The sequence below is a fragment of the Dromaius novaehollandiae genome, chromosome 4 (genome assembly GCF_036370855.1).
Source record: "Dromaius novaehollandiae isolate bDroNov1 chromosome 4, bDroNov1.hap1, whole genome shotgun sequence".
In the NCBI taxonomy this organism is placed as follows: Eukaryota; Metazoa; Chordata; class Aves; order Casuariiformes; family Dromaiidae; genus Dromaius; species Dromaius novaehollandiae.
Genome location: NC_088101.1, coordinates 44,599,297 through 44,626,942, shown reverse-complemented (window position 1 = coordinate 44,626,942; position 27,646 = coordinate 44,599,297). Strand labels below are relative to the sequence as shown.

General features: G+C 36.4%; 1 long non-coding RNA gene across 11 annotated transcripts in view; it reads left to right on the top strand.

Annotated features, from left to right (window-relative positions):
- Nucleotides 1-1,158: 1,158 nt before the first annotated feature.
- The window catches only part of LOC112997082 (uncharacterized), a 76,018-nt gene continuing 49,530 nt past the window's right edge, over nt 1,159-27,646 (top strand). For 6 of the 11 annotated variants that reach the window (XR_010389010.1, XR_010389004.1, XR_010389006.1 and 3 more), the window contains exons 1-3: nt 1,159-1,308; nt 8,209-8,263; nt 25,215-25,328. This is a non-coding gene — a long non-coding RNA (uncharacterized LOC112997082). Of the gene's footprint in view, nt 1,309-8,208; nt 8,264-13,940; nt 14,072-25,214; nt 25,329-27,646 lie in introns of all 11 variants that reach the window. The other 5 variants (XR_003262610.2, XR_010389009.1, XR_010389008.1 and 2 more) reach the window with 3 other exon arrangements.

The window sequence follows — 27,646 nt, the reverse complement described above, 5'->3', positions numbered from 1 at the left end:
TAAGTTTTATTCTAAGATTTGTCTAGGCAATTATTATTTTTTTTTTAAGAAGAAAAACAGGCAAACTCTCAAGAAACAGGGCTTGTGCAGAGTGACCACATGTTCTTTTCAACAGTATTCCCAGCCCAGAAAGGCAGGAGCTTTTTTCTGGCACTTGTCATAATTTCAGAGCTTTTTAAATTTAAAGAGACATTTATGTTGTCTTGAATTCATAATACTGCAGAAAAAATGCAAACTTGCGCAGAAGCACAAGTTCCTACATTTGACTTTACGTGCCAGTTAACTTTCAAATATGTAACCGCCTTACATTTGTGACCCTTCATGCCCTAGGGTTTCCTCAGGGGAAGTATTTAAATACAACATTTTTCATGTTACATGAAAACTGTCATCAATGAAAATTTAAATAAGGAGAACAAGGTTACCTTTCTGTTGCAGTTTCTGAGGTACCTATTTAGGATGAAGTGATAACTATCGCAGTAACTAACGCTTTTGTTTATAATTGTTAGGGAAAAGTTCAGTCAATAAAACCAGCTATATTAGTAACTTAACCTCTAAGTTTTAGAGCCTCACATGTGATTATAAAATTATTACTTTTATCAAAATCTATCTATTTACATGTACAAATTTTACCAAGGTTTTTCAGATAGCAATATGTAATTTCCTGACGATCATTTCCTACATGATTGATCTTCTATATTTGATGTGGGCAGCCATTAGCCAATGCACACCTTTAATGTAGGAAGTGCTAGGGTATGCTTGGCAAATTTCTGTAGAGACTGGATGAGTAATTACTTCAGGGAGAATTTCAGCTGTCTCTCCAGCTCTTTGCATATTTGTACTCCTGACTTTGGTAGTAAATCTGCTTTGCCGTTTTGGTAGAATATTTCTGTTGCAGTTTGTCGGTAGGGACACGATGTCGCGTAAAGCATCCCTGTGGGAAGAAAGAGCTCGAGTTTCCATGAGGGGGTCTAGTGTGATGTTTTAATATTCTGAATAGTTGTGATCAATAATCTTGATATTAACACTCTACAAGCCCTAGAAACAGTCCCTGGCTTTGCAACAAAGTGAAATGTGCGCTTAATATATGAGGTTTCCCAGGATGCATTGGACCTTTGTAATATAGTCCTTTGAACTTTGCCTCCTAGCAAAAAGTAGATTGCAGCTCTGTCTTGTTCTTCATCAATGGCTGAGCTGCGGTCCTGTCTTTTCTTATTTTTCCTGTCTGAATTACTTCTTTATCTGTTGTGGACGGAAGGGTCAGTTTTTCTGTTGCTGCTACAGCTGGTGAGAAGTGTGAAAGCAAAGAAGGTATGTGTGATTTTTCACTTCTGTAACGTTCAGGCAAGCTGAAAAGCCGGAATTCCAAGTTTACATCCAAATAAAAGATTTCAGCATTGGAAAAGGACAAAAGCAAGAAGGTCTAGGTCTATTTAGGAAAATTTGAATTCCTCACATTACTGCATTAATTTTGTCCTTTGTCCTCCACGTAGGAAAGGACAATGTTTTCCAGTTGCATATTATACAGCTTTGTTTACTGAAATGTTTTGCAGTTTCTACTCCTAATTAGGATAGTGGCAGCTATATGATAACTAGCATCAGGTGTTTTATTAGCTGTTATGTGTATTGTGTACTTTTAATTAATAACAGATTTTCCAAGGACAAGGTTTGTGTTTTAAACCTTTGAGACCCGTCTATGCCAACATCTTTTTTTAATTGCATGCAGTGGGTAGTTCAGTTACTGTACAGTGATAACAGTCTATCTGATTGAAAAGATTGCTCTGAAGAAACTGCCAGTGCTTTAACTGTTGCACTTGCTAGATGACTACTCTGATCATTAAAGTATTTATCATTTCTCCCACTATTGGAGCTGCACTGATAGGAAATGATGGGAAACAGTGAGGAAAAAAAGCCTAATAGAAGACAGAGCATTGTAACCTGTTGTCCCCTTCTAATCCAATGAGGTGAATCCTGGCTGTACCAAGTATACAGCTATGCCAAATCTAAGGTCCAGTGATTTTTTTTAATGGATGAGCTCAGTATTATCTCTAGCAATGAGAAGACCAAAGACTGAATTAGCAGGGGTGATGAAGTAGAAATTTTTGCAATGCCTGACATTAGGTTACAGTGTAAGAATATACTGTAGAAGTTGAAGCAGCTATGTAGCAGCTCAGCAATGTTTTGGGGTTTATTTTGCTTGTTTAAAAAGGTGGTGATGATTTCCACTGGTTTTGCTTTTGCTATGTATATGTGTATTAAATAATAATAGTCTTTTATGGGGATAAAAGGCACAAAGCAATGCTCACTCAAATAAGCTAGAGTTGTTCTCAGTGTTCACTGCAAGGATGCTTGTGTTAAGCAAAGGAGTACTTAAATCTCCAGACTCAACAAAGTTTTGTCACTCAAAAAGAGGTGAATCCAGGATGCAAAAAAGCAGCTCCAAAAAACTATTAGACAAAATATGTGCATCATGGAAGATAGGTTATAGTAGGTTACACACACAACCTAATGTCAGGAAGTGAAGTTCATTAGGTGTGTTGCAACACAACTTCAGAGACTTAGTTGAATTGGCAGTATTTTTAATTTGTTTTTGAGGCTAGTAAATATTTTCTGCTTGCATATTTCTACAAAATCATAAGCAAAATGTGCTTTACCAAAGACCCTGAGAAATTTTACCTTATGCTGTCTGCTATTTTTAAGTCTGTTTTGCAAAAGGAGATGTGGTCCTTGCCACTTCCAGCTTATTCCCAATTGTAGTGTCTGCATCCTTTAAAAACACAAAGATAATGTTGTTATTGATGCGGAGGAGAAGATGCTCGTGTATCAGATCAGCAGACTTTGCTTCTTTTTGAAGAATTCTTCATTTTGGTAATAACTGCTTCTGAATAGTTGTGTATACCATTCACAAACTGGCTTCTAAATTTAATTTTGGGATATTTCTTTATAAAAGAAGCATACTTACCTACAGGATGAGAAATCGTATTATATACTTGCTTTATATTCATGTAGGAAATTGCTGTTCACTAACTCACTTGCAATAATAAAGTGTAATGGATTTTTTCCAAAATTATCCACTGATCCTGCAAAAATTTATACATGCAGTGAAACTTTATGCATCAAAGTAAGGCAAGAGCAAACATTTTCAAAACAGAAACAAGATGTTCCTCACAGTGCCTCAGTCAGTGTCAGTAATATGCATATTCTTACTCAAGTGGCATTTTAGGTGGTACCACTTGCATTAGATTTCAGATTGGATGTAATAATATGTTTATATCCTAGAAAAGAATTTAGTTGGTGAGTTTAGGCTTTTGTCCTTTGTAGATACAAATAAATATGTATACAGGGTCAAGCAGTGATTAGCAATTACCTTTAATTTATTCACTATGCAAGTTTATTTAAAGAAACCTTAATTTTTCAGCTTTGTGGAATGATACTGCACAGCTTAAATTGAAGTTGTAGTTCTTAGTTGTGATAGTTTGTGTAAGACAATCCCATTTGTTTCCTGTGATTAGATGGATAATATTTTCTCAAAAAAAAAAAAAAACACCTTAATTGAAATGTTGGCTCAAGCACTCATGAAAACAGCAACGTACTGAAAGGTACTTGTAGAAGTACATCCTGCTGAAGGCTGAGTTTCAGTGTGCTTTTGGAAAGTGGCTTTCACATTTGGATGCTATTGTGCATGTGTACTAGAGGCTGTTTTTGCCCCCCCCCCCCCCCTTTTTTTTTTTCATGAACCACTAAGGTAAAGAGTGAATAGCTAGCTGTAGGTTGAAAGGGTATAATTTGAGACAATGTGATTTGTACCTTTATAGGTGAAATAATAAATTGGCTTAATAGTTTCCCGGCATGATACATGCAGGATGGAGAAATCTCAACATGAATGTCACAGCACAGGTACATATTGCAGCATTGATACATAGTAAAAAAACATTTTTTAATTTGTACAGTGAGCAAGTTGGATATGGAAATCTGTAAGATTCTTCTGGCTGGTTAAAGGCACTTTTGTGTGGAGCAGGCGTGAAGGTAGCTGTGCAATGTCCGAGTACTAGAGCCGCCTGGGGCTGCTTTAGCCCCTGACTTACTTAGCTTTAGGTTACACTGTCTTTAAAAGCCTCGAAGGAGCTGTCCTAACAACAGACAGGGATTAATGGGATGCAAGAGTCCAGGCTTGTTTCCATTAAGGAAGTCGAATGGGCAGCAAAGTGGCAGAGGCAGCTATCAGTAGTGATACCATTTCTGTCACCTTTTGAAGAATTCGAGGTTGGATTTGATGTGACTGCAATTATTTGCAGGATTTTTGTTTCTCTTTTATAACTTACACAATGAAAGAAAGAAACCCAAAGTGTTTGCACATCTATCTCATGTTCTACACATGGATTGCACTCACAGGTTCATACCCTATCTACAGTAGATTTCGGTTGCGTCTGATGTTGAAAGCCTGGGGAGGTCTCAGCGCTTTGCTGCCATACGCTTGGAACTACTGCAGATGTTCAGAACTGCCCATTTGCATCTTTATAGGTGGCCTGAGAGTATTAGAGGCACTGGGCTTTCTTTCCGTGTGCTGCACTGCCAAGGAGCCCATGCAAGCGCCTCGTGGCTTCCAAGCTGCTCTGAGGGAAGGTGGCCAGGTGCGGGCCACCGCTGTCCGGACTTTTCTTGCAGCCTCTTCCCACTTCTCAGGATGCAGACAGGATGGAGGATGCCAGCTGGATGGATTGTTCTTGTGCCAGCAGCAGCTTGCTTCTGCCGTCTTTCCTGAGGGGCCCTTTGGTCTCTCATCTGTCATGTGATGGAAGTATACTTTTCACAAGATGTAGAAAGTGTACTGTGCCCTGAAGATTAGGAGCAGCAGAGAACAGGTAGGTTACAAGCTCCACAGCTTGTTCTGGCAGACAGAAAATGGCCTGTAGACTGTAGCTTGAGCAGCTTGTGGATTGTACTAAAACTGGAAATCACAATTAATGAATTTATAGAATGAGCTTAGGAGGTATTCTTCACGAGACTATGTTATCACTCCGGTGATTACCTATATCAGGTTTAAATGTGCTAGCTCAGGTAACAATAGCAGTATAGCTGTAATAGCAAAGCAGCCATGCTCCTGAGTATTTGCTCCATTCCTCTGAGGTGTTTACAGCCTGTTCTTAGGCCCGTGCTGCCATGGTGACGTGGTTAGCCTTTTCTGAGCTAGCCAATTTAAGGCCATCATTGAATTGGTACTAATTTCATCCTGATTAACCAACATGCAATGATGTGTACTTTTAAGAACTTTTCATCTGGAAATCTTCTGAGGAAGGGTCCACTCTGTGCTAATGCAAGAGAGTTAAATTATATTAGGGGTTTACCCAGTAACATACTACTATAAGTGCGTTCTACCTGAAGATCCCCAGGTTCAGCTTTTATTCCTTCACTGGCATGTAGCAAAATAAATGGACCATGATCTCTTCTTGTATGATAATTCTTAACTTTTTCTGTACCAACAGCAGAGTTACATGACTTAAAGTGTTAATAGCAAAACTTTTCCAAAATGCAAGCAGAAATTGACTGCGGTCATATTTGGAACATACCAACAAATTTGTCATTCCTTGTCACATTTTTCAAAGGATTCATGTGTATTTATGAGGGCCTTTTATTTTAATCTCAACAGGAACATACTTATGTATTTCTTAATAAAGAAATGTATAATTTTCTAAGCATATATCAGTTATAATTGAATTGTTAAAGTAATGTTTATGCTGCAAAAATATTTTTGCTCTTTGATTTGTCTAAAAAAAAATCTAAGAACCCAAATATAAGATTGAGATTTATTACATTATAAAATAAACTTAAATGACTTATATTATCATATTTATAAAAATGTGACTATGCTTTGAATTTAGTGACTTTACCAGCTAGCTGGCTGAAATATATTATTCTCAAGGTTTGTTGCAATTGTTACACATTAACTAACGGTGTGGTAATGGCTAAGTAAATGTTTGGCAACTGATCAGAGATTGACTGAGGTTATAACATACAGAGAGAGGTTCTGAGAGCTTACTATTCCTATGTATCTCAATGAATATTGTGGCTACTAAGCACCCTTTGCAGCTTGTAGGCTCTGATCTAGGAGCACACTTGAGTAGTGCCTCTCTTTAAGCCAGTAAGCAGATCTGGCAGCTTCACTAAGGCTACTCATCTGCTTAAAATTATGTACAGGAATGAACACTTTGATGGGCCAAGCTCTCATGGAATAAATAAGTATTTATTAGGAAAGTTTCAGTATGACTACATAAGAGACTGTTAAAAATATTTTTATCTAGCGTGCTAAGTTACCACTCATTTATTTATGTGATTGGCAACTGATTTCCTCTATGAACATTTTTGCTTTCTGTTTGACTGCAGCTCATGAGAAGATCATAAATACATTTGATATATTCTTGTTTTCTCATTGCCTAGAAATTATTATAGCTGATGTGATGCATGCAGAACCATGGAAGTAATGATGTTTGGCTGTTTCTTACCATGCTAGATTTAATGGAAAACCAGCTTATCCCCCCACCCCAGTCCTATATTTCAGGGGGAATAGTTTATATTTACCCCACATCATATCTAGCAGTTCTGATATAATTTGGACTGATGGATTGACTGCATTGCAGTGGCTGTTAACTGGAAGGCCAGAGCATGGTAGGTAGACATGGATAAAAGGAGAGAAGTATATTCTTCAGTGAGATAATCTATAGGAAAAATATCTTCAATATTTCATTTTAAGCAGGGGAGAAGATTTCAAAGTTTTTGCACTCTGCTCTGGAAAATCAACCACATGTTTTATATTGGGCAAACTTAATGAAAATGCAAGTTATGTGGACATTTGTATGAGGTCCCTCTCCCAGTGAGTAGTAGAAGCCATTAAGAAATACTGGTACAAAACATGGAAAAGGAAAAATATTATCTTGAATCTTCGTTGAAATATTCAGTATTTCATTATCTCTTCTGTTATCAACAGGAAATCCTGTCTCTGCTTTACTGCCCCTGGAAGGGAGTCTTATCAACCATTCTTTACATTTGGCTTACCTAAGTTTCTTCCACTTCTAATATCTCGCAAAGAGATTAGCTCTGAAAGAAGCAGGTGGAGCCAGCCTATGTTTAGCACTCGCACAGCGCTGAATGTTTTGGGGGAACACAGAAAAGATTAATCTGGGCTCATGAGGCTGATGAGGACAGTGGCCTGGTTTTCAGTTTGGTCAGGATCCTACTTACAGGAAATATAATTGCTACTGAGAAGGGACCTTGCCTTCAATTATGTCAGAACAGTGTTTAGCAATACTGTCTGCTTTACAATAACACTAATGATACTGCTAGATATACAAAATTAGAGGTTAAGCGTTTAGAACTGGAATGACTGTAGGAATGTATTTTACTCTTTCTTTCGTGAAGAGAAAAAGAATTGCCTTCATTGTAGGGTTCTTTTTTAGATTTTCTTAAAAATCAAGTCTGATCTTTCAGTAAAGACCTAGAAGAATAAAAAAAACTTAAGAAAATTTAAATCGATTCAGAAATGCTTTTTTTCAAAAAAAATTATGTAAAAGAAAAATTCCAGCTACCTTTTCTTATCACTAATTTCTCCCAGTTTGTATATGAAGATATAATCCCATATTTAGTATCAGCCATGATGTATTGCAGTTTTAAAGGACTGTGATGAAGCTAGATCCTCATGATAATTTGATTGGAGTTTTTAATAGTTATATTTTCATGTTTGTTAGTTGTTTGCAGCTCCCTCATTGATACATCAAAGACAGTCAGAGACAGAAAATGAATTAGATGTGAGAGAGATCATATAAATTTTTATTCATTGATTGTTTTAAGACTGTCCATTTACTTGAAGGAATGTGCAGAAACATTTGGAGAATCATGATTTTTAACAATAAATGTATGTTTTATCTTACACTTGTAAATTAAAAAGAGTTTTACTTCTGTGAAGTGACATAGTTGTTCACCCACTAACTGGGCATCTAAGATCCAACTTACTACAGATTTCAAAATCTTGCACAAAAGCTGCTGATTTGATTTTTACTTATATTTTGTAGTTCTGTTTTTTTTAGAAGGAAAAGTTTCATTTTCTTGTTCTTTTGCCTAGTGTTTTCCCTGTCTAACCATAAGCCCCATGGACTTTTATAAGTCCCATATATTCAAATGGCATAATAACTTTGTTTCTGCTTTAAATTTATCCTGTAGATGTTTCCAGCTGATGACGAGATCTTTTGAAGACCGCAGGTCTCTTTCCTTTTGGGTAAGCGATTGAAAGCACACCCCAGTGCTGACAGAGACTGCTTTTGTCTTGTTGACGTGTATGCGTAATTCATGCAGCCCTATAAAGCTTGGCTTTACAGGACTATGTGTTTTACAAACTAGATGAGGAGTTGCCCTTCGAGAATGTATTTGTTAATGCTGAGAAACAATGATATTCTCTCCTTCTAACTTCTAGTCCACCCTTAGGTAAAATAGCGTGGTTTAGAGTTAATGGATTTATCACATGTGTACCAAATATCTTCATTGTCAAAGTCAATACAAGCTGACACCTGCATTGTCCTGTATTGAAAATAACACAATGTTTCAGAAAATACAAATAGGAAAAATTTGGTAGGGTAACTTATAAATAAAGGCCTATAGCGTTCAACAGAATAAACTTAAAGAGGCCTTGGCTATGTTTATATGAAGAGTAGCTTCAAACTGTAATACTTTGGAACTATTCTTCCCATAAACTAGCTATGTTTTTTGAATTTATATTTTACCAAAATCAATTTAATGATCATCTTACATGGAGAAAAGGGCTCTCCAAATCAAAATGCAATGTTTCTATAATTTGAGGAAGAAATAGTAGAACTGGGGTTTCTGCTTGTTTTGACATTAGACATTCACATCTTTTTTTCAGAACTATCTTTGTCTAACTGACAAAAGTGGGGAATTTCAGCGTTGTATACTGAGGTGAATAGCCCAGTTCATCAAAAAAAGTGCTTTTTATTCAAAACACTTAAATCCATTTTAACAAAAATAAGTTTAACATTAGTATTTGGCAGAAATAGCCCTCTGAACATCTGCCCATTAAAACATATAGTAAAAGAACTTTCCAGTATTCTGTACTGGATCATCCAAAAAGTGCTAGCGAGGTGAAATACCCCCAAAAATGTGAACAGAGGTGAATATTTGATATTGCTGTGTAAGTGGAAAGTAAGGATGAAATAGAAACATTAAACTAGATCTTCTAACAAAACATGTAAAAGCACCAATAATCTTTTATTATAAAAAAAGCGAAGGAAGCAGCTGAACCAGACTTTTCATGAAGATTTATTGAAAAAGAAACATTAGGTTTCTTTTTGTGAATCACTCTTAAAAACAGTTTGCTCCAGTACTGCTTCTGTTTGCTTGAATTCCTCTCATACCACTGGAGAATGTGTTAATTTGCTGTGGTCCTTGTTTATACACAGGACTTGTGCTGACTTAATGAATTTATTTAGATTCTGGTGTAAATTGGCACCACTCCTTTGTACAACAATGAATGATTTAATGTTGTCTTACAACAACTTAACATTAATGAGCTAGTAATTTAGGTAATTTCCCATTTTGCTTTTGATTAGGCTGCGATTTCATGATAACAGTGTGACTGATCCATGGCTATACAAACTCAGATTATTATTAATTTTTTTTTTAGAGGAACAATTTTTTGATACAGTGATACGTAAAAACATAGCATTGCTCCATCTAGTCCTACATTCATCAGAAATTTATCCTAGATCTGGAAGACCAATAAGAAGTAGGAGAGAATTGATAAACAATATTAGTTGCATTGGCACCACAGTGCCCACATAGCCTGGACATGGGGCAGGGCCTGTTGTTCTAGGCACTGTACAAAACCAAAGCCGAAGCCCACAAAAAATCCACTATGTACAACAGCATTGTTGTAGCTGTGGATGGCCTAAGGCAAGATTTACAGGGAAAATTATATCTTTTTAGATCAACCCATTCTTTGAGTAAGACAGATGAGTTTTCAGGCACACAGGCCCTACTTCAGGTCTGAGAAAGAAACCAAAATGTTCAGTATTGGGAATTCAGCACAAGTATTATTCTTATGGCACATCAGAGTTTCCCCTTACATTATACCATCAGCTAACAGTATTGCATCTTAGTCTCTGTTCCAAATGGCTGATGACCATAAACTCTCTCCCCTTACTAGTATCTCTCTTTGTTACACTTATTCCAACTTTTTTATTTTCTCAGATTGTCTAATTCATCAACAGAATTAATGCAAGTTCAGAGGAAATTGTTCTCCACCTGTGGCTTCTATTTCAAACCTGTCATAAAGCTTGTCTGTTTCTCCCAGTTTTATCTGTCAGCCGAAAAGGTAGCATTCTTTCCTAAACACTAATCTTGTTATAATCTAAGTGTGAGAAACAAGAGATGGGAAGAGACAGGTAATGAATGCTAAAACAGTATCAGTAAGTGCAAGAGGCAGCGACCAGCAGTCTATTTTTTTTTTCTTGTAGATTTTCAAACCCCTCAATCTGTTTTGGATGAAGATACAGCAAAACTAGATTTCATATTTTGCCAGTGAGAGTTTGTTTTAAGCAATCTAACCTCCCTTGCAGCAGCAGTTTGGCATTTTGTAAAACAAACAGAAATAAAAACATGGAAAGTGGTTGCAATATCATTAGGCTTGTGTAGGTTAAAGAAGTATAGTGACTATTTATTTTGGTGTAACAATCACATAGTCCCTAGCAAAGATAGGTGAAGTTATTCTTACACTGTGATAAAACCTCATTCAGAATAAGAGCTCACTATAAGGTCAAAATTTCCCTTTTTATTAGCAGCTTAGTACCTCTTCTGCTTAGGCTTTTATTGCCAAGTATTGAAATACGGCTCCTAACTTTTCTAATTGGATGTGCTGCTCATTTACAAGTAAACGAGATCATGCACAGACAGCCATAAGGACTAGTATGACTGGATGCAGCCAAGACTGCCTGCCCAGACACCTGATCCTTCATGCAGCATGAGGTGCTAGTTACACCTTGAGTAACAGAGCTAGAAATGTCCTCAGTCAAGAAAAGAGGTAAGGAAATTCAGGCCAGTCTCTTCCCTGGCTTCCATACTATTGAATGCTCCGTTAAATAGATCCTAATCCTAATCTGCCCTCACTATCTCTAATTACTGTCTCTCATTTTAATATTTTTTTACAAGGCTGTCTCCCATGTGTCCTTCATTTTCTTCAGAAATTGTCTTTTTTGCTGGCTCTTTCTAAATAACTCTGTAACAGTACTGTTAGAGCTAATGCCAGCTGTGCTTTTTCCTCTGTATAATGTAGGGCAGCATTCTGTGGCCTGTACTGGCTTGTATCCTGAAAGTAGGATAACTTGGGTTATACTGGCTCTGCTTTCAAGCTAATAAACCTTGCCACTCAACTGTGCTGATGTGACCTTGCTGCTATTCGTTTTAGAACTTGCTTGATCGCACCTGGGTTGGATAGCTCTGCATGGCACTCCACAGCACAGGGCAAACATGCTTTCAGCTGGGGGGATCATATTCTGTCCTTTAGCCTTTTCTCAGCTGCTGTCACTCAGTTCTATCTACTGCAGAACATACTAGAGAGTACTGTTAGCCTTCTAACGTGTTGGCAGTTTTATCAGCAGAGAAATATTTTGTATTGACATTGCTGTTTCTCTGGTAAAGCTGTGTCCATATTCTGTAATATAGCTATTTTGATAAAAAGAGACACCATCAATTGAAAATACAGAAATAAAATTTAGGCTAGTCATTGGTAAACTTTAACAACAACTGCTAAACAGCTTTCTAAGCAGCTGTTGCAAGGTGGTTTCTAAGTATCTGGGATATTTGAAATTACAGGAAGAAGAGTTGTATGAAGCTATGTTGAAATCATTGTCAATGCCACTATGTGTGAAATGCTTTCTTCAAAATTGTTTTTCAGATTTGTGGCTCTTTCCTGAGCTGCTCTGTCTGTGATTGATTAGAAGTTTTTAAAATTTAGATTTTTTGTCATTTTTTCAGTCTCACGATCTTGTCTGATGATGTCTGGGTGATAGGAAAATAGTTGTTAGAATGAACTGTCTTTACAGTTGTCTGCCCAGGCCAGAATGCATATAGTTTTGCATTCTGTCTCTTCTATATTTTATGTGATTGGAGAGATGCCTAAAATGTTCTGGATGCTTTCATTCCTGCTTCACACAACTCCAACATATTGGAGGACACACAATTATATACGGACACTCAAGTCTGTTGGTCAGTATAAAAGTGGGATGGAAACTTGCAGTCGAAGTAACACATACAAAATCTGAATTTCTCTGATCAGGTGCTTTTGAACTGTTTTTCATGTGTGCCTGAGGAGTGAGAGGAATGCTTCTCAGTGGCCTGAGAAAGAAAAGCAGTTCTCATGTCAGTAATCTGAGATCCATTATACACAATGACTGGAATATTTTAAGGAGATGAAAAAGGTTAGTGCACATCGCTCTTGGCTGAGCTGATTAAAGTCAGCGAGTTCAAATATATATTCCTTTCTAGAATATTTTTTTTAGTCATGCAAGTAATTGGAAATACTGACTGAATTTTGATTTTTAAAAGTCAGTCAAGCTGCACTCTGACCTTGCACATATCTTTATCCTAAGAACAAATATCAGAAAGGAAGAAACACACTCATAAACTTTCCCGATTTTTGAAAGCTTTCCTCAGTTTCCATTATGATTAATTCTGAAATAGTCTGAATTACGTTATTCCATCAGTCCTACCTAACATCTTTATGACTGTGCAGCCAGATGTAGCTTTCACAGAGTAACGAGAAAACTTGTTTAAACATAAATGTTGAAATCAGACATCTGTCCTGTTTTTAGATTGTCGTTCGCTTTGTTGCAAGGTGAGTAAAGGAAAGTACCATGTTGTCTATTTCTAAGACATAGAATGCTGATGACAAATTTTTCTTGATGACAGATTAGTCAGCATGCAAGCAAAGCAAACTTGTAGGTGAATTTATAAATTTACCAATAGTTTATTGTTTCCATCTTTGCATACGAAAGTAAAAGTTGAAATTCACCAGAAGTGTAGACAGATAACTAAATGCACTGAGTATAAAAGTAAGTTTGTAATCCGTTAGTGCCACAGGCTAGCTGGAAGGACAAATACAGGGTATGCAACGTTTAAAGAGGAAATATTTATGGAGAACAGAGGAGATATGCAAAGAATAGCCCACTACAGTCAAGGACAATGGAGTTATGTTTGTAGTCTAAACAGGAATCAGCAGTGAGGGGAGGATTCAGATCAGTACTTGTGTTGGTAGGCTCTCATTATCATTTCCACTAATGGTGTTTGTTGAGGAATGCCATAGCATTCCCTGAAATGTGGTCTGAAAAATAGATTTCAAGAACAGTTTTTAAAAACTGTCCATACCAGTAGTGAAACACTTAAATGAAACAATACTTTTTTTTTCTTTTTTTGTAATAACTGTATTTGTTAAAATAGACAAATTTTAAAAGGAGGCTGTCAAATGCAGGCTACCCCAGATAGAAACATTCATATGGAAAAAAAATTGGAAAAAAAAATACAAATAATTATATAGTGCATGTTTGATCTCTCTTATGCTATACAGAATGAGACTAGGAGTGTCTCTTAGCTGCCAGGTAGAGTGTATGTAGCTGTCAGATTTTAAATATGTAAGGAGAGTGCCCTGCTTGCTTCTGTGAGTAAAAGAGTTACTATTGCAAGAACCATTACTGATAAATCATTTATTTTAATGTAACACTACTTGCTGCACAGTTGAATTTAGCTATTAGCTTCATATGTTTGTAATGCTGCTGAGTGAAGGGGGATTGCTATGTTTGTGTATGTGTTTCAAAATATTGGATATTAAACTGCCAAAGATTATCATCCTTGCTGTTTTCAATATTCTTATAATGTACTGTGATTTCTAGCTGTAACTTGGAGAATAACAAGAAGTCATTGTTGTGTGAAATTGAAACTTTCTACGTATGTTGGTACTCAACGTATGTACTCAACTTATGGAAATTGGTACTCAAGGCAGAGAGGAGATACAGCGAGCAAGGTATTTGTTCACAAAGATATTGTAAATGTTTACAAAAATCACCTGAGAGGCTGTATAGATTCAGAGAAAGTCTTAAATGGTCATATCTGTGTAACTGGTTTTCACACTGGAGGCTTTAGATCCTGAGCATCCGTGTGGCAGAAAAGATGATTTGTACTAGAATAAGAGGATAAACAGTTTGAGAAAATGTGCCAGTGTTTGTGATCTGAGACTGAATTCCCTACTCGTGCTGAGTGAATCTAAGGGAATAACCATGGATCTAATTCAGCAATTTGCAACAGTTTAGGTGGCTATTTAATGGCTGGTAGCTGACCGTTGAATAATCTTAGTCTAGTGAAGGCCAAATTTTAAAGGATTAGCTTTAATGACTGGTATATAGCAGATGAGAAGTTTAAGATACCATTGTCTCTCAGCTGCCTTTTGTCTGATTCTGGTATCTGATTGTTCTGGCATAGGAGAACTGGACCCATGCTGATCTGTGAAATGTGGAGGACATAAAGTTGTTATGTTAACAAACGCATCGTGAATGAACTTGAAATTAGAAGGCGGATCGCGTAACTTTCTAGACCTATAGAGATAGCATAAATTATTGTAGGCTGTACATTATGTATCATTTTTCTTCGAAGATTAGCTGGTTGAACAATTTATCACAAATAACATATCATTAATGTTGGGTTTTTTTCCCCTTGTAACTAAGAAATACTTCCATTATTTGACCAAGTCCTTTACAGAGCATGTTTTGTTTGCTTGGAACTTCTCAGGTATTTTATTTATAGATTAAAACAGGATGAAATTCAACCAATTATACTACGGATGCAGGTTAATGAGACAAATTGTAATGACAAGTTATTGGATTAGACAGCTACTTTTGATGAAAGGCTGATTTTCTTGTTGACAGTTGTTCATGAGAATTTTCTTCATGAGTGTGAAGTAGTTCTTTTACTCATGTAAAATGAACAGGATAACAACAGAAAAATCTAGAGCTCATTATATTACCCTACAATAATATTCCTATAAGAGACAAATCCTTCAGGGAAAAGACGTATTTTCATCTTAGAAATGCTTTACTTTTACGTAGGAAGGTGCATATTCTTCCAATAAATATATCTGGCATAAGTAAAATTATAAAGATTTTTTGTCAAGTCAGCTTCACACCTGACAGCTCCTAAACTTTTGTATCATAAGAAGGAACAAATGGCCAGCTTTTCTGTTGAGTTCCTATTAATAAATTCCAATCTCCACCAGTTGTTTCTTAAGCAAAGCCTGTGATATTCAGAGCCCCTCACCCATGTGACCGAATATCCACTCTCATCTGCATGAAAAAAAAAAAATTATTTTCCAGTCCTCGTATCTCTTATACTATAGAGTAGATAGCCTCATCTGAAATCTTGGCATATGACTAGATAAAGCTTTTCTTTTGAGAATACTTCTTAGTGAATAGCACCTATCTCCATCTCCTGCTAAGAAACTTGGATAGTAAGGTTAGCAGAAATTGTCTAACAGTGGCTATGTGTATATTAGACTGTATGTTCCAGAGATTGTTCTTTGGCGCTGAAACAACCTGGTATTGAACAGCCTGTGTCTATGCTATTGAAATCTCTTACCATCCAAAACAGAGTGGCTGCATCTATACTGCCTGTTGGGAATTGTCTCTGAACTGTTCCAGTTTCCATAAAATGGCTGGATATTGTTTGAGAGAGTAATATTTGGCACAGGCCAGACTCCTTTATTTTAAAGGAACTCAACTGTATTTTCATTCAGATACGCACTAACCAATACATGCCTACGCTCTGAGTAATTCTTCTCAACTGGCATTTAGCTTTGAAATCCTTGGATCTGTTTCCGAAGAAGAGTGTGTGTGCCCAAAAGCTTGACTAATTTTTTGAGAAGTACCATTAGTCCTATAAAACATAATCTCTGCCTAAAGACTGTCTGAAACAATTGCTAGGAACCATTGCCTAACACAGCTTCTAAAACACAACAGTTTTATAAAAAATATTGTTCACTCATATGCACCATCAAAAATAGAAGTCCACTTCAAAACTCTAAATATCAGTCTTGCAATTTTTCAGTCTGAACCGTAAGGTGTTTCTGATACCACTGAAGACCAGTGTGGTTTCCAGGTTTCAGAGCTGTCAAAATTACAATTTTAATGTTTGAGTGTGTCTTCAGCAAGGGGAGAATCAATAAGGACACTTGAACTAGCTTTAGACAAGCGAGAAAATGGCCTATATGCAGATATCTGTATTAGTATAAATAGCTAATATGTAACCAAGGTGAGGTGTGTATATGTGCCCTTATGATATTCAAATACTCTTTTTCAGATTTCCTTTCCACCACTTGGCTGAATTCTCTTCTATTTGCCCTCTGCAAGCTTATTCATGCATGAATGGATGAAAATTCATGCACAAATGCATGAATTGCATGCAGTGAAATGCATGTCCCTGAACCCTCATCCTCTTTCAGTTATTTTCCTATTTCTGTTTGCTATCTTTTATATAAACACTTTCATAAACTTGTTCAGGACTGCTCCAGACCTTTGCTCTCTTGTGTTCCTTCGTTCTTCTCTCTTCCTTGCCTAACTTCTAGCTCTAGGTAACTTCTCCGTAAACCTCAATATAGCATATTTATTGTATCCCAAAATGATTTACACTATTAAAAAATAAGACAGGCCTTCTACCTCTGTCTCATGTCGTCATCAACAACTTTCTTGCCTCTCTCCAGCCGTCCTCATATCTCAGCTGAAAAGAACATTTTTCTCCATGTCTCCAACATTCTGTCTTCTTGTGTTATTATTAATCATCTTTATTGTGGCCTTATTTAATGCTTTAGAGCCACAAAAGCCTGTTTCCAGTGAAGTTAGATGCTATTAGTTTATTTTTTTTAGTTTGTTGGTAGTACAACTTTTTTGCAAATTAAAATTATGCTCAATTTCCCTGTTGCATGGTGGTGGGACTGTGTTGGGGATTACAGAGGTTAGGCTAGTCAAGAGATGTACATTTTCATGTAGAAGGAATATGAACCTCTGGAATATTATGGCCTAATGCTGAGCTTAGTGGTAGATTGGAAGGTCAGGCCTAACAGTGTGCCAAGAATCAGAGTCCTGCTTCTCCCCACCTCTTGAGGTTTACAGTGCTTGCTGTATGTGGTGTCTGTAGAAAGATCTGTTTCACTGGGAGTACGTATTTGTAATGGGAGAGTGAGTGTGGTGTTGGCTCTTTCCTTCTGCGCTTTGTTTTCTTTTTAGTATGCTAAGAATGGGAACCTTGGACAATGTGCTCATACCAGAGATGAACAAGATCCTGGAGAAAATTGCTTTATATTTTCCATTGAATCCACTGAGTCATCTCCCCACTCAGGCAGTGTCTGTTGCTGGCCAGGTGGCAGCAGGGCTTGAACCCTTTGGACCATGCAGTGATTTTGGCAGGCAGCCAGCATGATCCCTGAGAAGTTGCATGTGAGGGAAGTCAGACTTAAGGTGAAAATAAAGCTGTAATTCAAGCACCTCATTTTTAGGAGCTAAAAGATCAGTGTCTGCCTATTAAGAAAGGATGACTTTGAGAAAATACTGTCAAATCTGAAGGGAATTTTATGGAATCATGGTTCAGTCATGAGCTATTACATTGTCATCACTCAGGTCACTGAAGACGGTTGAGGCAAAAACGTTTCATAAAAACTATTCTGATTATCTTCTATTTTAGGGAGTGCTGAAATTCTGAGACCTCTTAGATTCTTTATTCTTTCTTTAATAATTCACATATACTAGAGATATACTTAGTGCTTTATGAATATGTAGGAAGATAATGTCTTTGCCCTGAAAATCTTGATCTGTTAAAATTTAAAGTTCCCATTCAACATATTTAAAATTTGGTTTGATGACTTAAAAGCAGCTTTTAAAATGTCATTAGGTTCACAAATCAATGCCTTTTTGAACTCAGTGGTTGGAATTGGAGGTTTCCTGAAGCAACAACAAGCCTATGTCCTTAGCCAGTGCAAGTCAGAACTTGGCCAGAAGTAGAATTTACACATTTTCAAAGCTCTCTCAATGTGCCGCAAGTTTTGAATTACTCAGGCATTGACGTTTTGTTTCTTGTCACTGTGGGCAACCTACATGACATCAGTTTCTGGGAACTGTCATTGTATTGCAACTTTTTAATATAATTGTTTTTTCTATGTCGTGCAATCCACTGAACTTTAGGGTTTCATTATGTTTGATGTACGCCACTAGTTTGGACTAAAGGACAATAGCAAATGAAAGACAGGGAGTCTTTTTATGGTCCCCTTCAAGAAGGGTCTAAAAGTGGGAGAACAGCTTCAACCAAGGAACTTAATCACTCAAAATCTAAGGCTGCTGGATAGCACCGCAATTTCAATTGTAGAGATGCGATATTATCATTCACTAAGGAACTGTCCAGCATAGGTGGGAGTGTCATAGTTGTCAGGCTTCAGTTCACCATTACTCAGTAAGGCTGTTTAGCCTGTGTTCAAGGTCTTGTTGCTGAACAGAGATCAATTTAAGCACTTGCTTAACTGCTTTGCTGTAATGAGAACTTTCAGTCGTACTCTGCAAGTACTAGTTTGGCTGCTTTTAAAACAGTCTGACTCTGCAAGTACTAGTCTGGCTGCTTTTAAAAGTTTTTGAATGGTCCCAATTGCCTTTAGTGGCAAAGTTAAGGAGGCATTGCACAAACTTGTCAAATATCTGATGCAGGCAAAGACCTGTTAAAGTCTAATGTACCTTTCTGGTAGTCACCTCCTAGTTAGTAATGCTACGAAGAAAGTGAAGCTGGTTCTAGGAAGAAGAACAGTGAGGAAAGGAACCTAAATTGGGTAAGTTGTTATCACAATATTACATGAGCCCAAAGCAGAAGCGTGATTTTCTGGTGGAAAAAAAACAACAAAAAAAAAGAGTAGAAAATGTGATGAGCACTAAAGAATGAAGGGATGTTATAGTTTCTTCAAGCGCTAAGCTTACTGTGTTATAAATGAATGGAAATAGACGCTGGTGTCCCCACTGGGTTGGGCCTTTTCTTGAGCATGCAGAATGTATACATCAGTTGCTTTTTAATCAAGGGAGCTATCGTGTCTTTTTTTGGGTGTTGCTAAGCTTGTGTTCTTGGACATGCTGAGCTTTTTTTTTTTTATTCACATGGCAAAAAGGGAAGCTATTTTCCTTGCCAGTTGTGCTTTCTTCAGTGCTGATGGTGCCTGATAATAATGGTCCTGCTGTCAAGAATAGTCCTGCTGTCAAGAAAGTGTTATGCCTGGCTGAAACTGATGAAAAGCAAACCATAGAAGCATAGCATTTTCCTGTTGCATGTGTTTATGAGCAATACTTTAGCTAAGGATGGCAGTACAAAAGCTTTCATTGAAGACTTTCTTTTAAAATCTAAGAACCTAGAGAGCGAGCGTAAGAGACAAGTTGGAAAGAAAAAGAAGTCTTAAACATGTAAGAGTCATTTAAGTGAAGCAGTGAAGAGAGATAGTTCTTGTTCTAAACAATTAAAAGAACTCCACCACAGTAGGATTTTCATTAGCATGAGATCATGATTAACTACTGATTAAAGAGAGAGTTCAGTAAAAATCATTCTGGGTCCAAATTCTACTTCTTGCTTGATTTCCTACTTTCTCGTTATCTTCCAAACTTTGCACTCTTTTTCTTCCTTTCCCAATCCTATCCACAGTTCTTTTTATATTTCTCTTTCAGTTTTCTCTTTCCTCTCTTTTCCCTCATTTTGTGTCTCTAGCTCTCAGCCTCTTTCCAGACTTTATTTTTTCTAGTCATGTACTTGTTCTCATACCATTTTCCAGAACTCAGTTTGCATGTGGTGTGGCCACAGCAGCTACGGTGACAGTAGCTTATGCTTTCTCCGGTAGCTTGGCTTCCGGATGTTGAAATGGAACATAGAATATATCTCAAAGCTTGTGCCAGTATTGGCATTTGGTTATGCAGATATTTGTTCTTTATGGTTCATTCAATGGTCATTTTTTAAGCTCATTTGTTAGCATCAATCATGAGCAGTGTTATAACTGTCAAGAAAGAGAAAAGTTTAAAGAAGGTCCAGGAAGAGGTAACTTCTGATGTTTTTGTTTTGAAGTTAGGTCATTCCTTGGCTTTTTGCTTTTAAACCTTGGCACCAGGAAGTGTTCAAACTCAGAAACAAGCAGAATGCATTTAGTTACTTAAATGTTATCCAGTTTTATTGAAGTCCATAAACAGAATGGAAGCCATGTATAACAAGTTGAAACATCTTAGTGAATATGGTATTTAAGGATATAAGAACTCTACAGCAACAAGATTTTAACTTGAGACATTTTTCTTATACAAAAATACTTTGTCACATTGTCTTTTGCTTTCTATTTGGATTTTAGAAGGAAGACACAGCTACCCCGGTTATTCATGCTATCATTCAAGCTATACAGTTCATATAAACCTATACCTCCCTGAGGAAGCAAAAGGATATGAATGTTTCTGTGAGGCAGGGATAAAAGGAAACTAAAGATGCTGTTAAAACAGGAAAATACTTTCCTAACTGTTTCCTGACTGCCTCACATAGGCATCCTGTGGAATTTACTGCTGCAGGAGGTTAGTGATTCATAGATCCTTATAGATGCTATGGCCACTTTTGAGATGATTAGCAATGAAAATTATGACTACAGAATTATCTGATTAAGGACTTCAGGTTCAAAAGGAATTTCTGCACAGACTTGCCTGCATAATTAGTTCAGTGCAATATAATATTAATAGCTGTATTCTGAAACAAGCAATATTAGGTAATTGTAAGAGGTACTAGATGCTTTAGCATGGGTAAAAGATGGGAGCATTTGCTGGAGAGAAAGCTTTGCTTAAAACACCATGTTTATACAGAAAACTAACAACCCCAAAACAATAAAACTTGCTTACAATAATTAAAAGAATGGCAAGAAAATCCATACTATTTACTAACGGATTCTGCCTAATAAAACACATTTGCGAAAATGGAGTAATAATTAGAGGATGAGAAAATTCTCTGAAAGAATGTTTTGGTAACTTAAAGGAAATATATTGTATTTGATGTATACCGCACCAAAAGAAACTGAAGTCTTTCAGATCAGCTCCAGAATTGTGAAAATTTTACTAAATATTAAATAAAATGCATCCTGGTTGATTGCTTCCTTTATGCAGAAGGAGGCCACAATTTTTTTTTCTCTAAAATAATATCTTTATTATCTAGATTTATACGGTTGTAAAACTAATGACTAAAAGTAATGCCTAATAATATAAAAAGTTTGCGGAAGCCTTATAAGGGCAATAAGTTCACAGGGTCATTCTCTAGGAAGGTGTAGCGATTGCACATTCAATGTAACGGATGTTCCAATCAGAATATTTATTAGCTTGGATTTTAAAAATTAATGAAGTTTAGTTGAGAAGGTTGTGTTGATTGTTGACATTAAAATGCGCGTTCATTTGACATCTTTTTTCAGCACTAGTCTTCACAATATCAAGCAAAGAATGTTGGATCTGGAAATTGCCTGTTCTAATTTGCTTCTAGTCTTCAATAATAAGACAGAAAAATCAGCAGACTGCATTTTTATTATATATTTTAGGATGTCTTCTAAAAGCTAAATTAAACTATTGGTTAATAGTGACTAAACCTTTGTTTAAAAAGGAGCCTGCAATTCTATTGCAATCTGTGCTTTACAAGGCTTTTTACTGTTGTGCTCATTATGTATGGTGTGTGCTCTGCTAGTTCCATTCTTGTTGATTAATAGGGTGTTAAAGAGTTCTGAAAAACAGATAGCTCAAAACTTGTGATAAGACCTTTTATGCTGCTTGTAACATGTACACACAAAGCATAGGTATTTACTATTCACATTAGTCTTCTGTGTAAGTTTCAGGAATCTGTTAAAATGATTCGGCAGCATAAATGTAGACAACGAAGACAGTCAAATGTAGTTTTGACTATTTGCCCCTTTGTATAAATTTATGTAACAAGATAGTACTAGAAAATTCAACATACTGGTTTCTCTTAAATTCTATTGCAAAATAGCTTCATTGCATGTCAAACCATTCCCAGCTGTTATCAAAACTTAGAAAGTTTGGATGCAAACTTTATTACGTGTTATAGCTGTGGTGGCTAAGCTTTGAAGGGTAGGGGCAGGAGGGAGGAAGGCCATCCTGTTTCGGCTAACACCTAGTTTATTAAGATCAAATTGACAGGTATAAAGTAAAATAATAATAATATGTATATTTTAAAAGAATTATTGGGCACCCAAAGACATCAACCTATATTATAGCCCCTTAAAACTTTGGCAAATGTGTTTTTCTTAGCTTCACATTCCTTGCCGTAACTTTAAATCTGATACCAAAATGCTAAGTGTCTTTAGCATATACTTTTGTCTCTTTAGCTGTGGAACAATAAAATCATAAAATTTGTATCTGTATTATTGTTATTCAGTTCTGCTAATCTTCCTTAACGGGGCTGTAAATAACATCACTCAGATTCCCTTTAAAATAAAAACAAAATGAAAAAGAGGGAGGGAAAGTCTGCAAATAACTCCTCCCGTGGGCACGATCTCTTCCATCCATCAAGACCAGAGCAGGTAGATAAGGGAGTTTCATATGAAAGCACCATTCTAAGTGGTGCTTGTAGATCGAGCTTTGGCAGGTGCTGATATGAAGGGCGGAGAGAGGCCTCATGTGAACTGTGTGCTACATGTCTATTATTTTCCTATTTCCCTAGGATATCTGAAGAAAACAGGATGAAAATCTGCTGCAGTGTAGTCCTCTGTATGAGCAAAACCTTTTCACTAACAGAACAGTACAGTTCTGTTACTCTTCTGGAGTATGATAGGTGTGTGAAGTCATAATATTTCACTCCAAATAATCTTTTGCCTGAGGAAAAAATATACTGAGGCACAGAGGCAACAGCTGGAGCACTATATTTTCATCAATTGTGTTTTCAGCTATTACTTCAGGCTTGTATCCAAATGTAAATAGCTAACACTCCGTATGCAGTTTGCAAAGTAATGGATAGTTAAATGGTACATCTCATAAAACAAAGATAAAATGCTATTTCTTTGAAGTACAGTGTGAAACTTTCTGTATTATTTTTTCTGCTGTATTAAAACAATGTGACCTTTACTGACAATCACCACCCTGAAAAAAAAAAAAAAAGAGAGAGAGAGAGAGCGCAAACAAGTGTAGAAATAAAGACAAATTTCTTACAAACAAAGCTTACCACCCAGAAAAAAAATATTCAGGTTTCACATATTTTTCCTGTTTCAAGTTCAAAGCCTTTGGGTGATATACACCTAGCTGAAGAGATCATCCATTTGATTCTGATAAATTACTTCTTAGGAAAGAACTCCTGTGTGGAACATAATGGATATATTAAAAAGTTGGGAAATACACCTCAGAGAATAATCTTAAAGTTTGAATCCACAGTAGTAGCCCAAAAGGAATATTCAAACAGACTTAATTGAATTCTCTAGGGTCAGAGTATGCAAAACAGAGTAAGGTGTCAAATTTTAGGATTCTGTTACAGAAGGAGCTGAGTGCTGTGGTTTAAACCTAAGAAAGCACTTAACTTAAACTTCAAACTTTTTTGTAGCTATGCTGTCACTATATATATTCATAAAATCATACACTGTCCTGCTGTTTGAACATAGGTGTTGCATTGGGAGTGCACTTTTAAAGTGGGTATTCCAATCATTCCCATTTACTGTGCTTTAACTCATGTCATGCAGCAATATCAGAAATTGCAAAACGGACTGTTTTTGAATTAATTATGAATTGAGATGGGTACAACAGGCTAATGGGCATTCAGTCCACAGGAGTTATTAGAACTAGTCTGAATAAACCTTCCTGAAATGCACACTGTGGATGTTGGCTTCTCAGTACACACTGTTTTGCTCTGCAAGTTCACTCCCGTTGGGTTTATGTATTACTTGTTTATGTAGCTGTAACCTAAGTCGTCTTAGTTAGAACTCTGGCTTTTTTTGCTGTCAGTAGGGTTCTCAGTAATTAAGAATACAGGTGGCCACATTCCCTTATAGTCCAGAGGGCATCAAGAGAAACCCTCAGAGAAAGCTGAAAGAGTCTAGGCACATTACAGAAGCGGAAAAGCAAAGCCCACTAGGGGTGAATTTTGCCTCGGTAGCATGCTTGTGTGCTTAGTGCGTGGGTAATCCTGGAATGGGAAGACAAACAGAATCCAAGGAATGGATATGTTGAAATAGAGATTATTTTTGTGGCAGCAGAGCTGGAGAGATCATGGTGCAGACTGAAGTTAATGTTTCTGTCAAATGCTAATGTTCCTTGAGGTTTCTCAGAAATGGTCTATTAAGAGATGATTTGAAAAACAAACAAAATCAGATATTGAAATGAGTTTTACGACCCTGGTTAGTAAGCCAATTTGCCCTTATGAAAGACTGCATACATTAAGGATTCTACAGAAAAACACTGTAAAAAGTAGGTGAGTCTTGGAATATTTACACTTTGAAGAAACTACACCGTATGTTTTTGGTGGACTTTCACTCTTGATTTCAATATTCCAAAAATGAGGAATATCTGGTATTTCTTGGGAATTTCTTCTCCTAATTAATTATTGCCTTTCACAAACATGTCTTCCATACTTGTTTCATATTTCAGCTTTTGCTTCATAGGTGATGTATCCATAGAGAATAATTATTTTATGATTGGTCTGTTTTTATGACTCAAAATTGTACAGTTTGTAAAGTCAGAGATAATAGCACAGAGTGCTAGCATGTGTGTGTGTGCGTGTGTGGAGTACATTTCACATGGCTTTGGTACCACTGTAGTTCATGAGGTTTATTCCTTTATTAGGAAAGGAATGAGAATACCTCCCAAATTCTTTTCTTTTAAGAATAGGTGAACCCCCCCCTTTTTTTTTAGGGCTTTAATATCACCTTTCTTTAGAAAATATGTAGTCCCAGTTTTGCTGAATACAAGATTTGCATGTAGGATATAAAGCAAAGAAAAAGGTTTGATTGTGTAGCTAGCCCCCTCCCTATGAAAGACTCACTCAGACTAACACAGAGTCTGCTTCCTAACTGAATCAGGACATACTTTTTATGTCTAACACCTCTTTCTTTTTTGTGGCTTTTTCTTCTATGCCATATTGCAACACCATCTTTGAAGAAGCTATTGATGGAATTAATCACTTCTCCATATACCAGAGCACTGATATCCCGTATTTGTTACATCAAAGGATATTGACTGAGAAGACAAATAGTTAAATGACCCGTAACACAGGTAAATGATACTCTTGGGATCAAAGGAATGCACTATGAATACTGTGTGCTGCTCTGTTCTGCTAGTCATAGTAAGTGTCATTTGGGTGCAGTGGTTTAGTGAGGTAGCTTTTGTCAGTCCATCAAAGTGAAGGTTTTCTAAACAGGATCTTCCTGTTTGTGTTCCTTGTTTGCTAATTGTTCAGAAAATACAAAGATGAACGTAAGACTTGATCACTTATCAATTAATATGGCATAACTACATTAGTACTTGCAGGCTAGGCTTCTGAACTGTTTTCAGATGAAATGGAAGTCAGTTGCTAATAGTTTGTTTCGGAAGGGCTGACTAAGAAGTGTCTCATGCTTGAAAATAGTCTGCAAAAGGTATTATCTTTAAATCTTATCCTGAACCAAGAGCGTCATTTTTAGTCTTCTATGAAAGATAAGCTTAAGAAATAAAAAAAAACCCTCCTCTTCTAAGAGAGTAAGAATGCACACATAGAAAGTCAGCGTGGAACAGCTATTGTGCTTTTACTCATTCTGCAGCTAGGATTACAAGAGCTTGTTTGCATGGAGATGCTCTGATGTGCCTCCTTTAGGTATGCAGCCCTAGGAATCATGGAAGTCTGTCGCTATATAGCTCTTCTGTCCTCTCTTCCTTTACTCATTCCTCACACTTTTGGAAAATAAAGATCTTCAACTGTGAATATTAGTAATCATGAAGCTGAAAATCTACATGAGTATTAGAAAAGAAAGTAGAAATAATATCAATGCTGTGAAGTAGTTATTCTTGATGTTACAGCTTCTCTGAATATGATGGATAGCAGCTGCTCTCCTAAATCAAAACAATTTGAAATATACATATGTGTGTGTGATATAATATTTAGAAGAATAAATTATAGCTATTGAGCTTGTTTAGAAGCTGATGGTTGGATCACGAGCTAGCATAAATTTGCATACTGCTGTTGAAAGTCAGAGAGATATTACTGAATGACTTAGTACAGGGAATCAAACCCTAAATATATTGCACGATAATATAAAACTCTCTCTCAAAAAAGATGAAGCCTCTAGCTGCAAGAATTTTTGGAAGACTTGTTAACTTCTGTCTGTTATATTAAAACATATATTCAGGTGTAAGAATAGTCTCACATGGATTTCAACCTTTAGCCTCCTATATGCAAATTCTATACTGTTATAATGGTAATCTGGTATGATTAATTTTTTATGCAATTTTATGTAAAATAATTGTTCATACACATTTGTTTTCAGTGTTATTTTTTTATTACCTCATTAAAGTCCGTGGCTTAGATCCACATTTTTGGTGAGGTTCTTTCCATCATTTTTTAAAACTAATTTTCTCAACTAATGGTACTCTTTCTTTTCTGCTTCTTGCTGTTAATAAACTACTTAAGCTTAGTGAAGAGAAAAATGGTCAGCAAGAGCAATACCAGTTAGTGCAGAAATGGTACACTTTATAGGTAGAACTAAGGCACAATAGCCACTAACTCTTACAATAAGAAAATAATGACTTTACCTGTACAGTGTTTGTACTGGAAGGATTACTTTCCTTTTGGAGTCATTCTTCTGGGAATTTTTAATAAAAGAAAGGCCTTAACTTCAGCCCTGGGGATGTGGCAGACTTAACAAGTTACTCCAAAAATGACAGTTCCTCTTCCATAACTTGTGCCGTGAACAGGAATGGGCTATTAAGTCTAAGTTGTCCTCTAACAGCATTCATCTATGGAAGTCTTCCTGATTTCAATAGGACTGGATTTACATTATAGAAAAAATCTGTGTAATTCCAGGGTCTTCACTTGGCTTCTCTACAGCTGGAAAACTTCACCATATGTAATAGAAGTATCTATATTGTGACTGGCAGGAAAAAAAGAATACCCAAGAAAAGCAGAAATTACATGTAGGAAAATTTAGAACTGTTCGGGGTGAAAGTTGACAATGTTGTATTGTTACAGAACTTAATAAAGCGTAAGCAGAACAATAACTCTGAATAATAATAGAACAGAGCATATAATTTTAATCTGATAAAGTGTAACTGCATGCCATTAATAAAATGTCTTCCTTTTTACTGTGCATTCATGGTTGTTTCCTGTCTCTTAATGGTTAGATGAGCAATTAGGTGTTGATTGTTTGATATCTTTCACGTTCCAGTGTCTTTTATAACTAAATCATTAAAATGAGTATTCATAGTAATTAGATAACAATATGAGAAGCAATTTTCCCTCTATTACAGTAGTATCTGCCAACATTTCTGTGTAACACTGTCTTTGTCTGTACAAGAAAGTTAAGCTGATTTACTTTGAAACATTTTTAAAGTAATACAAT